Raw genomic sequence first — 12,742 nt, 5'->3', positions numbered from 1 at the left:
TCTGTTGTCTGCTTCTATGAGTTTGTTTTTGTTCCTTTGTTTGTTTTGTTTTATATTCCACATATGAGTGAAATCATACAGTATTTGTCTTTCTCTCTCTGACTTATTTCACTTAGCATGATACCTTCAAGTTCCATCCATGTTGTCACAAGTGGCAGGATTTCATCTTTTTTATGACTGAGTAGTATTCCATGTGTATATGTATATATATATACCACATCTTCTTTATCCATCTGTCAGTGGGCACTAAAGTTGTTTCCATATCTTGGCTATTGTAAATAATGCAGCAATGAACAAAAGGGTGCATATATCTTTTCAAATTAGTGTTTTTGTATTCTTTGGATAAATACCCAGAAGTGGAATAGCTAGGTCATATGGTAGTTCTATTAATTTTTTGAGGAATCTCCATACTGTTTTCCATAATGGCTACACCAATTTACATTCCCACCAACAGTGTATGAGGATTCCCTTTTCTTCACATCCTTTCCAACACTTGTTATTTCTTGTCTTTTTGATAATAGCCATTCTAATGGGTGTGAGGTTATATCTCAGTGTGGTTTTGATTTGCATTTCCCTAATAATTAGTGATGTTGAACATCTTTTCATGTCTGTGTTGGCCATCTTTATGTCTTTGGAAAAATGTCTACTCAGATGCTCTGCCCATTTTTTTTTTTTTTGAGGAAGATTAGCCCTGAGCTAACATCTGCCACCAATCCTCCTCTTTTTGCCAAGGAAGACTGGCCCTGAGCTAACAACCATGCCCATCTTCCTCTACTTTATATGTGGGATGCTTGCCACAGCATGACTTGACAAGTGGTGCATGGGTCCGCACCCGGGATCCGAACTGGTGAACCCCAGGCCACCAAAGTGGAATGTGGGAACTTAACCGCTGCACCACCAGGCCGGCCCCTGCCCATTTTTTATTTGGGATATTTATTTTTCTGTTGTTGAGTTGTATGAGTTCTTTATGCATTCTGGATATTATCCCTATCAGATATATGACTTGCAAATATCTTCTCCCATTCAGTAGGTTGTCTTTTCATTTTGTTGGTGCTTTCCTTTGCTGTGCAGAAGCATTTTAGTTTGATATAGTCCTATTTAGTTTTTCTTTTGTTTCCTTTGCATGAAGAGACATATCCAAGATCTCAAAGAGAGTGTTGCCTATGTTTTCTTATAGGAGTTTTATGGTCTTTATTCATAAAGTCTTTAATCCATTTTGAGTTAATTTTTGTGTGTGGTGTAAGATAGGGGTCTACGTTCATTCTTTTTGCATGTGACTTTCCAGTTTTCCCAGCACCATTTATTGAAGAGATTTTCCCCATTGTATGTTGTTGGCTCCTTTGTCATAAATTAGTTGTCCATATGTGTGTGGATTTATTTCTGGGCTCTGAATTCTGTTCCGTTGATCTGTGTGTCTGTTTTTCTTCCAATACCACACTGTTTTGTTTGCTATAGCTTTGTCATATAGTTTGAAATCAGAGAGCATGATACCTTTGGCTTTGTTCTTTTTTCTCAGGATTGCTTTGGCTATCTGGAGTCTTTTGTAGTTCCATACAAATTTTAGGATTCTTTGTCCTATTTCTGTTGAAAATGCCATTGGGATTTTGATAGGGATTACATCGAATCTGTAGATTGCTTTAGGTAATACAGACATTTTAACAATGTTAATTCTTCCAATCCATAAGAATGAAATATCTTTCTATTTACTTGTGTTATCTTTAATTTCTTTCAGTAATGTCTTACAGTTTTCAGTATACAGATCTTTCAGCACTTTGGTTAAATTTATTCCTGTGTATTTTATTCTTTTTGTTGTGATTATAAATGGGATTGTTTTCTTAATTTCTCTTTCTGATAGTTTGTTGTTAGTGTATAGAAATGCAACAGATTTTTGTATGTTGATTTTGTACCCTGCAAATTTACTATATTCATTTATTATTTCTAATAGTTTTTTGGTGGTCTTTAGGGTTTTCTATATATAAAGTCACATCATCTGCAAATAGTGGCAGCTTTACTTCTTCCTTTCTAATTTGGATTTATTTCATTTTCCTGCCTAATTGCTCTGGGTAACACTTCCAGTACTATATTGAATAAAAGTGGAGAGAGTGGTCATCCTTGTCTTCTTCCTGTTCTCAGAGGAAAAGCTTTGAGTTTTCTCCATCATGTATAATGTTTGCTGTGGGTTTGTCATATATGGCCTTTATTATGTTGAGGTACTTTCCTTCTGTACCCATTTTATTGAGAGTTTTTACCATAGATGGATGTTGACTCTTGTCAAATGCTTTTTCTACATCTATTGAGATGATCATATGATTTTTATCCTTCAATTTGTTAATGTGGTGTGTCATGTTGATTAATTTGTGGATGTTCAACCATCTTTGCATCCCTAGAGTAAACCCCACTTGATTGTGGTATATGATCTTTTAATGTATTGTTGTATTCAGTTTGCTAATATTTTGTTGAGAATTTTTGCATCTATATTCATCAGAGATATTGGCCTGTTTTCTTTTTTTGTGTTGTCCTTGTCTGGTTTTGGTGTCAGGATAATGTTGGCCTCATAAAATGAGTTAAGAAGCATTCCTTCCTCTTCAACTTTTGGGAAGAGTTTGCAAAGAATAGGTATTAAATCTTTGAATGTTTGGTAGAATTCACCAGTGAAGCCATCTGGTCCTGGACTTTTGTTTTTTGGGAGGTTTTTGATTACTGTTTCAATCTCCTTATTAGTGATCAGTCTATTCAGATTTCCTATTTCTTTATTATTCAGTCTTGGAAGGTTGTATGATTCTAAAGATGTATCCATTTCTTCTGGATTTTCTAATTTGTTTGTGTATAGCTGTTTGTAGTATTCTCTTATAATCATTCGTATTTCTGTGGTGTCCATTGTAATGTCTCCTCTTTTGTTTCTAATTTTATTTGAACCTTCTCTCTTTTTTCTTAGTGAGTCCAGCTAAAGGTTTGTCAATTTTGTTTACTTTTTCAAAGAACCACCTCATAGTTTCATTGATCTTTTCTATTGTCTTTTTAGTCTGTATTTCACTTATTTGCACTCTGATTTTTATTATTTCCTTACTTCTACTAACTTTCGGTTTCATTTATTCTTTTTCTAGTTCCTTTAGGTATAAGGTTAGATTGTTTATTTAAGATTTTTCTGGTTTCCTGAGGTAGGCCTGTATTGTCCCCCTTAGTACCACTTTTGCTGCATTCCATAGATTTTGGTATGTCATACTTTAATTTGACTCCATGTATTTTTTTAAATTTATCCTTTGATTTCTTCATTAAGTCCAGGATACTTCTTCATGGTCACAAGATGACTGCACATAACACAATGCTTCCACTTGTGCTTACTTGCCACCTGTACATCCTTTTTGTGAAGTTCCTGTTCAAGTCTTTTTGATACTTTTAATTGAGTTGTTTGATTTCTTACAGTTGAGCTTTGAGAGCTTTTTATATGTTTAGGATGCAAATTCTTTGTTGGATATGTGATTTGCAAATATTTTCTCCCAGTCTGTAGTCGTCTTTTTATTCTCTTATCAATATCTTTCACAGAGCAACAGTTTTTAATTTTGATAAATTCAAATTTATCAATTTTATTTATTTTATGGATTATTATGTTTAAGAATTCTTTGACTAACCCCCAAGTCATAAAAATTTTCTCCTATGTTATCTTCTAAAAGTTTTATAGTTTTACACTTAGATCTATGATCCATTTTGGGATAATTTTGGTATACTGTAAGAGGTTTAGGTCAAGGTTCTTTTTTAGCCTGTAAAATGTCCAATTGTACCAGCATCACTTGTTGAAAAAACTGTTCTTTCTCTATTGAATTGCCTTTGCCCCTTTGTCAAAAATCAGGTAGCAATACTTGTATGAGTCTACTTCTGGAATCTCTGTTCTATTCCATTTATCTTACGTTTCTATTCTTCCACCAATGCCACACTGTTTTGATTACTGTAGCTATATAGTAACCCTTAACATCAAATAGAGTGATTTCTCCCACTCTATTCTTTTTCAAGATTTTTTAGCTATTCTAGGGCCTATGCTTTTTCATATAAATTTTAGAATAAACTCTTCTGTGCCTACACATACCTTGCTGGTATTTTGAAAAGAATTGCATTAAATCTATAGATCAATTTGAAGAGAATTGACACATTGTTGAGGGTTTTAAAATATTTTTAGATTTTTATATAATTTTTAATTGAAATATATTACAAATGAGGGCATAAACTCTAAATGTACAGATTGAGGAATTGTCACAAAGTGAACACATTCATGTAATCATTTCCCAGTTCAAGAAATATAATGAGTAGCACCTAAGGGATTGAGTCTTAACATGAAAGAGATAGGAGATGAGCTCATGGGCCTCTTTCAGATGAGGAGACCCTTAAAGAACTATACTCTCAGGGAAAGGGACTATAAAATAGCCTTCCTACTGGCATAGGGACATAATGAGGCAGCTTGTCTTTCTTGGCCTGGGCTTTGGATGGGAGACAAATTTTTTCCTTTATGAATTCTTAACCATGTAACTGAGCTTCACATGGGTTTTTGGTTCAAGCCTATAACACTTATATGGTCCCCAAACATACAACTTATGAAATTAACAGAAAAATTGGTCTCTCTGAGGCATCTGGCAAAAGCCAACACCAAACCTCTCTGTATGAACACGCCTGCAAGCCAGGCTGAACAGGATTTTCATTAATAAAATCCAGTTGAACATGAACAAAATAACCCACAATAAGCAAGAGTCAGCAAACACAACAAACATTATGATTAAACTTCCATGAACTTCAGATAATAGAAGAATCTAATAGAGTTAATAAAGTAAGTATGTTAAAATTGATTAAGGACATAAAAGAAAAAAGCACTGTTGAAAAAAAGAACAGACAGATTTGAAACAAACAAACCAAAGCAGACTTCTAGAAATGAAAAATGCAGTAATTGAAATTAAAAACTCAATGAATGAGTTAAACAGAGATTAGACATTGTTGAAGAGATAATTTAACTGGAAGACAGATCTTGGGAAATTACTCAGCAAATAGCACATATAGTTAAAGAGAGGAAAAAGATAATAGGCTAGGATATTTGGAGGACAAAAGAAGGTCTCACAAATGAGTATTTGGAGTTGCAGAAGGAATAAATAGGGGGAAGAGATGGGAAAAATAATATACAACTGCCTACTCAACATTTTCACTTGGAAATATACCCAAAATGTAATTCCTGATCTTCCCTCCCAAATCTGCTTCTCCCGTGACCTCCCTCATATTAATAGATGACAACTTTAACTTTATCCTTCCAGTTGCTCAAGCCACAAACCTTGGTTAATCCTTGGTTCATCTCTCTCTCACACAGCCCATATCCAAGCTATAGGCAAATCCTGTTGGCTTTCCTTCAAAATATTTCCAGAATCTGACCACTTCACCATCTCCACTGCTACCACCTTGACTAGAACCATGATCATTTCTCACTTGGAAAATTACAATATCCTCCTAACCCATCTCACTGTTCCATTGCTTCCCTATGGTCTAATCTCAACACACCACATCAAGAAGGATCTTTTAAAAAATATAAATCAGGAACTTCCACTTCAGAGGAGATGGAGAAGACATACTTTGCCCTATTTCATCCACTAAGTACAACTAAAAACCCTGGATATTATCTATAAAACAAATACAAGTCTTTGAAAGATAGAGAGAAGGCAGATCAACTAAGAGCATTGGGACCTGAGGAACAACACATTAGTAAGTTCCTTGGTTTTCTTTTTGCCTCATACATCCTAGACTGGATACTAGAGAAGTGGGCAACCAACATATGCAGACAAAAAAAAAACCCAAGAAAAGCTTGCTTTCTCTAGCCAAAGGATCAATAAAGGGGCAACCTAGCAACACAGAAAACTTTTAGACAATGCCCATTCCACTCCAGCCAACCACAGAAAAACTATGGCTCCACCCTCACCCTCACCAAGAAAGAGTGAAGAGCCTAGACTCTTTCCAGACTGTGATGAAAGGCTCAAACATCCCTCCACCCACCACCGAGGTGGTGTCAGAGAAAGCCAAGTGGAGAACCTGGACTACCCCCACCTGGCAGTAATGAGATGACACCATACCTTCCCATGCCAGAGCCTTCTCAGAAGAGGCCAGCTCAAGTGGAAGATTTAACTAAGGTCCAGAGTCTCATAATACTCAAAATGTCCAGGTTTCAATAAAACATTGCTCCTTATACTAAGAACCAGGAAAATCTCAAATTGAATGAGAAAAGACAATCAACAGATGCTAACACCAAGATGACACAGATGATAAAATCATCTGACAAGTGTTGTAAAGGAGCCATCATGAAAATGTTTCAACAAGCAAACCCACTTGAAACAAATGAAAAAATAGTCTCAGCAAAGCAATAGAAGATATAACGAAGAACCAAATAGAAATTTTAGAACTAAAATATAAAATAGCTAAAAATAAAAAACTCAATGGATGGGTTCAACAGCAGAGTGAAGACAAATGAGAAAATAATCAGAGAACTTGAAGACAGAACAATAGAAATGAGCCAGTATGAACACAGTTCCTGAAACTGATAAGTGACTTCAGCAAGGCTACAGGATACAAGATCAACACACAAAAAACTCAACTGTATTTCTGTATACTGGAAATTGACACCTGAAAGCTTAAATTAAGATTATTTAAACTAAAATATGCAAACTTAAAATGTACATTCACTAAAAAATGCAATGCTTATATGTAAATCTAGCAAACCATGTATAGGACTTGTATGCTGAAAACTACAAAATGCTGATCAAAGGAATCAAAGATCTAAATAAACAGAGACATTCCGTGCTCATTGATTAGAAGGCTCAACATAGTAAGGATTATCAGTTCTTCCAAATTGATAAAGTTTAATGCAATTCCTGTCAAGGCTCCTAGCAAGATTGTTTTGTAGATAGACAAGATTATTCTAATATTTGCATGGAAAGGCAAAGGAACTAGAATAACTGTAGTGGGTTCAGTGGTAATCCCCCAAAATATATGTCCACTTCCTAACTTCCAAAACCTGTGAATGTGACTTTATTCAGTAAAAGGATCCTTGCAAATATGATTAAATTAAGGATCTTGAGATGAGATCATGCTAGATTATCTGGGTGGGCCCTAAATGCAGTGATATTTGTCTTTATAAGAGATAGAAGAAAAGACATAGACATAAAGGGTAAGGCCATGTGAAGATGGAGGCAGAGATTGGAGTTATGCAACCACAAGCCAAGGAACACCTGGAGTTACCAGAAGCTGGAAGAGGAAAGGAATGATTCTCCCCTAGAGCCTTTGTAGATAAGGTGACCGTACCAACACCTTGATTTCAGACTTCTTGCCTCCAGAACTGTAAGAGAATAAGTTTCTGCTGCTTTAAGCCACCAAGGTTGTGACAGATAATTTGTTATGGCAACCCTAGGAAACTAATACAACAGCTAAAACAATTTTGGAAAAGGAAAAATAATGGGAAGAATCACTCTACTTGACTTCAACACATTGTATAGCCACACTGATCAGAACTGTGTGGTTTTATTGGAAAGATAAACACAGAGATCAATGGAATGGATAGAGAGCCCTGAAATAGCTAACCTATCTACACACAAATGCAGCCAACTCATTTTTGACAAAGGTGCAACAGCAATTTAATGGAGGAAAGATAGTCTTTTTAAGAAAAAGTTGCTGGAGCAATTGGATATCTATAGGCAAAAAGTAAACCTTGACCTGGACTTCACACCTTATACAGAAATTAACTCAAAATGCATCATAAATTTAAATGTAAAACAAAAAATTATAAAACTCTGATAAGATAACATAGGAGAAAATCTTTGGGACCTAGAGCTTGGTGAAGAGTTTTTAGACATAACACCAAAAACATCCATAAAAGAAAAAAAAATTGATAAATTAGACTTCATTGAAATTTTGCTCTGTGTAAGACCCTGTTAAGAGGACTAAAATGCAAGCTAAAGGCTGGGATAAAATATTTGCAAACCGTGTATCTGACAAGGACTTATATCTAGAATATATAAAGAACTCTCAAAACTCAACATTAAAAAAAACAATCCAATTAAAAGTGGTCAAAAAACATGAATAGACATTTCACTGAAGAGGATATACAGATGGCAAATAAGTGCATGAAAAGATGTTCAATGTCATTGGCCATTGGGGAAACGCAAATTATAACTATGATGAGATAGCTCTACACACCTATTAGAACAGCTAAAATAAAAAATAATGACTGGGGGCTGGCCTGGTGGCGCAGCGGTTAAGTTCACACATTCCACTTCGGTGGCCCAGGGTTCGTCGGTTCGGATCCCGGGTGCAGACATGGCACCACTCAGCAAGCCATGCTCTGATAGGTGTCCCACATAAAAAGTAGAGGAAGATGGGCATGGATGTGAGCTCAGGGTCAGTCTTCCTCAGCAAAAGGAAGATTGGCAGCAGATGTTAGCTCAGGGCTAATCTTCCTCTAAATAAATAAATAAATAATGACGGGGGGCCACCCCATGGCTGAGTGGTTAAGTTCATGTGCTCTGCTTCAATGGCCCAGGGTTTCACCAGTTCGGATCCTGGACGTGGACATGGCACCACTCATCAAGCCATGCTGGGGTGGCGTCCCACGTAGCAGAGCCAGAAGGACCCACAACTAGAATATACAACTATCTACTGGGGGGCTTTGGGGAGAGGAAGAAAAAAAAAAGATTGGCGGGGCCAGCCCCATGGCCCTGGGGGGCTTCAGGGAGAAGAAGAAGAAGAAGAAAAGAAGATTGGCAACAGATGTTACCTCAGGTACCAATCTTTAAAAAAACCAAAGATAATTAAAAAAAAATAATGACAATGCCAAATGTTGGTAAAACTGAGGAGAAACTGGATCTGTCATATATTGCTGGTGGGAATGTAAAATGGTACACCCACCCCGGAAAACAGTTTTTCAGTTTCCTAAAAGACTAAACATACACTTATTGTATGGCTCAGCAATTCTACTCCTAGACATTTACCCTGAAGAAATGAAAATATATATGTCTGCACAAAACCTGTACGTTTATGTTCATAGCAGCTTTATTTGTAATAGCCAAAAACTGGAAATGAACCTTTGATATACACAACTTGTATGGACCTCAAGGGGATTATGTTCGTGAAAAGAGCTAGTCCCAAAAGGTTACATACTGTATGTCAGTAGGTAAATGGTTAAGCAAACTGTTGTATATCCATGCCATTGAATATTACTCAGCAACCAAAAGTAGTAAACTATTGATGCACACAACTTGGATGGATCTCTGCGTCATTATGCTGAATGAGAAAGCCAGTCTTAAAATGTGATATACTGTATAATTCCATTTATATAATACTCTGGAAATGACAAAATTATAGAAATGGAAAAAAAAGATTATTGGTTGACAGGGGTTAAGGATAGTGGCAGGGAAAGTGGGGGATGTAACTTTAAAGGGGAGATCTTTATGGTGATATGGTGATGGAATCTTGCTGTATCCTGTGTGTGGTGGTTACATGAATCTGCACATGTGATAAAATGACATAGAATGATACACAACACAATACAAAAATGTCAAATTCCTGGTTACACACACACACACAGTACAAAATAATATTGTACTATAATTATGTAAGATTCGTCTATTAGAGGAAACTGGGTGAACATGAGACCTCTCTGAACTGTCTTTGCAATAGTCTTTAAATCTATAATTTCAAAATAAAAAGTTTTAAAATGTAAGTCAAATTATATAATTCGTCAGCTCAAAATCCTTCAATGATTCCTCACTTCACTCAGAGTAAAAGTACAAATCCTTAGTTTGCGAGGCCTTACCTGTCACCCCTGTCAACTTTCTGACCTCTTCTTGCACTCTCCCTTCATTCACTCTAGTCTAGCTATGCTGGCCTCCTTGCTGTTCCTTAAAAGTGCCAAGCATACTCCTGCCCTTGCTCTAGCTAGAAACTTATAACCCTTAGTTCTGGGGATTTTTCTTGACTTTTTGATCATTTCTTTCCATCCACTTTCTTCTGTTCTTTCTGAAATCCCTATTATTTGGAAGTTACCTCTTCTGGTCTAGACCTCTTATTTCTTCTCTGTCCTCTCCTATTCCTCTGTCTCTCTCTTTTAATTAATTGTTTGGATTTACTTCCTGGAAGATTTCTTCAAACATATCATCCAGCCCTTCTTTAACAAGTTTTTCATTTCTGCTAATATATTTTTAATTTCCAAAACCACATTTCTGTTGTTTTTAAAAAAGTATTCTGTTCATGTTTCATGCATATATTCTTTTATCTTACTTCTGAGGAATGGTTAATAACTTTTTAAAAAGATTTTATCTTTGTGCATAGTTTCCTTCAAGTTTCTTCCCATCCTTCTTTGTATTTTATGTTAGAGACTTTCCTCAGGTGACTGATAATCTGTTTGAACATGTTCCCTTAACTCTCTGTTGCAATATAGGATCCCTAACCTCACTTATTCCTAGAGTCCCCCATTCCAGAAATGCTGTTTTACTCTCTCCTAAGAATAATCCTTGAGTCTTCTGCCAGGACACAGGAGATAAATCATCCAGTTCACAGAATGAGGAGGGGACCAGGAAATCTAAGTGCTTCTGTTTTTAACCCCACTTTCATTGCCACTTCCAGAAGTTCTGAATTATCCCAATGGCCTTTTCTACAGAAATAGAAAAAGCCAATCCTAAAGTCATATGGAGTTTTAAGAGACCACAAATAGCCAAAACAATCTTGACAAGAGCAAAATTGGAACACTGACACTTTCCTATTTCAAAACACAATACAAAGCTACAGCGATCAAAATGGTGTGATACTGATGTAAATATAGACATATAGACCAATGAAATAAAATTGAGAGTCCAGAAATAAACCCATACATCTATGATTAATTAATATTCAACAAGGATTCCAAGACCATTCAACTGCAAAAGAACAATACTTGCATAGCTGGATGTCCACATGCAAAAAAATGAAATTGGATCCCTATCTCACAACACATACAAAAATTAAAATGAATCAAAGAACTAAATGTAAGAACTAAAAATATAAAACTGGTAGAAGAAAACACAGGAGTAGATCTTTATGACCTTGAATCTGGCAATGGGTTTTTAGATGTGACACTAAAAGGACAAGCATCAAAAGAAAAAATAAATAAATTAGACTTAACAAAATTTAAAAATTTTATGCATCGAAGGACGCTATGAAGAAAGTAAAAAGATAACCTGCAGAATGAGAGAAAATGTTTGCAAATCATATATCTCATAAGGGTCTAATATCCAAGATATATAAAGAACTTTTACAATTCAACAACAAAAAGACAACCAACCCAATTAAAACATGGGCTTAAATAAACATTTCTTCAAAAAGGATATACAAGTGGCCAATAAGCACATGAAAAGATGCTCAACATCATTCATCATTAGGGTTATACAAATTCAAACCACAATCAGATGGCACCTCACACCCACTAGGATGGCTATATTAATTTTTTTAAAAACAAAATAAAATACTATTGACAAGGTTATGGAGAAATTGGAACTCTTGTATATTGCTGATGGGACAGTAAATAGTGCAGCCACTGTAGAAAATAGTTTGGCAGTTCCTCAAAAAGTTAAACATAGAATTAGCATATGACCAAGCAATTCCACTCCTAGGTATATACCCACCCCCCATCCCCGACCAAAACAGTGTTTAAACGAAATACAGGTATTTAACAAATACTGAGAACAGGTATTTAAACAAATACTGGTACACGAATGTTCACAGCAGCACTATTCACAATGGCCAAATGTCCATCAACAGATGAATGGGTAAAAAAAACATAGTATATCAATACAATGGAATATTATTCAGCCACAAAAAGGGACAGAGTACTGAAACATACTACAATGTAGATGAACCACATCTTTCACCACTAAACCTATAAACCGATCTCCATTTGTCCCAAACTCCTCTCCTTCCTTCCTGTTATCTAAATCTCACCCAGCACCGGCACTTAGCTCCCTTCCTGCATTTTCAGCATCTTGTTTTAGTGATTATCCGCTTGTATTGTTGTACCACATCTCCATCTCTAATGACTACATCTCATGAGTGTTAAAATACACTTATGTGTATTAAAATAATACTCTATGTGGTACTGTCCTGATTTCCTCACTATTCATGCACTTCTCAACCCACATCAGTCTGGTTGGGCCTCCACTGCTCCTAAAAGTGCTCTAACTAAGACAGTAATGATCAATATATTGCTAAACTCCATGACCACTTTTAGTCTTCATCTCATCTTCATCAGCATTCAACAAAAAGCTTATCACTCTCTGCCATTTTAACTGCGTTCTGGCCTTATCTTCCTTGATATAAAATTTCTACATTTTCCTCCTATCCTCTGGTTATTCTTCTAAGTCTATTTTGTCAGAAATTTTTACTATATCCGATGATCAAATACAAAAATTCCTCAGAGATATAGCCTAATGCTTTTGTGTATTTTATCCTCTTTTTCTAAGAAGTTCACACACACCTATGGATCCAAGTACCACCAGTGTGCTGATAAAAAATGCTCATTATAAGAAATTCAAGCACTACAGAAAAGTACAAATAAGAAAGCCAAAAAAAGAAAAAAATCACCTCGAAATGCCATACTCCAAAACAGCCATCATTAACATTAGGTGAACATCATTTCAGACATGTCCCAATGCATGAGAAAACGTTGTTAAGTTTTTCTATAAGATGATGCACTAGTGGG

This window comes from Equus quagga, chromosome 10 (genome assembly GCF_021613505.1).
Source record: "Equus quagga isolate Etosha38 chromosome 10, UCLA_HA_Equagga_1.0, whole genome shotgun sequence".
NCBI classification, from domain to species: Eukaryota; Metazoa; Chordata; class Mammalia; order Perissodactyla; family Equidae; genus Equus; species Equus quagga.
This window is presented reverse-complemented; position numbering follows the sequence as displayed.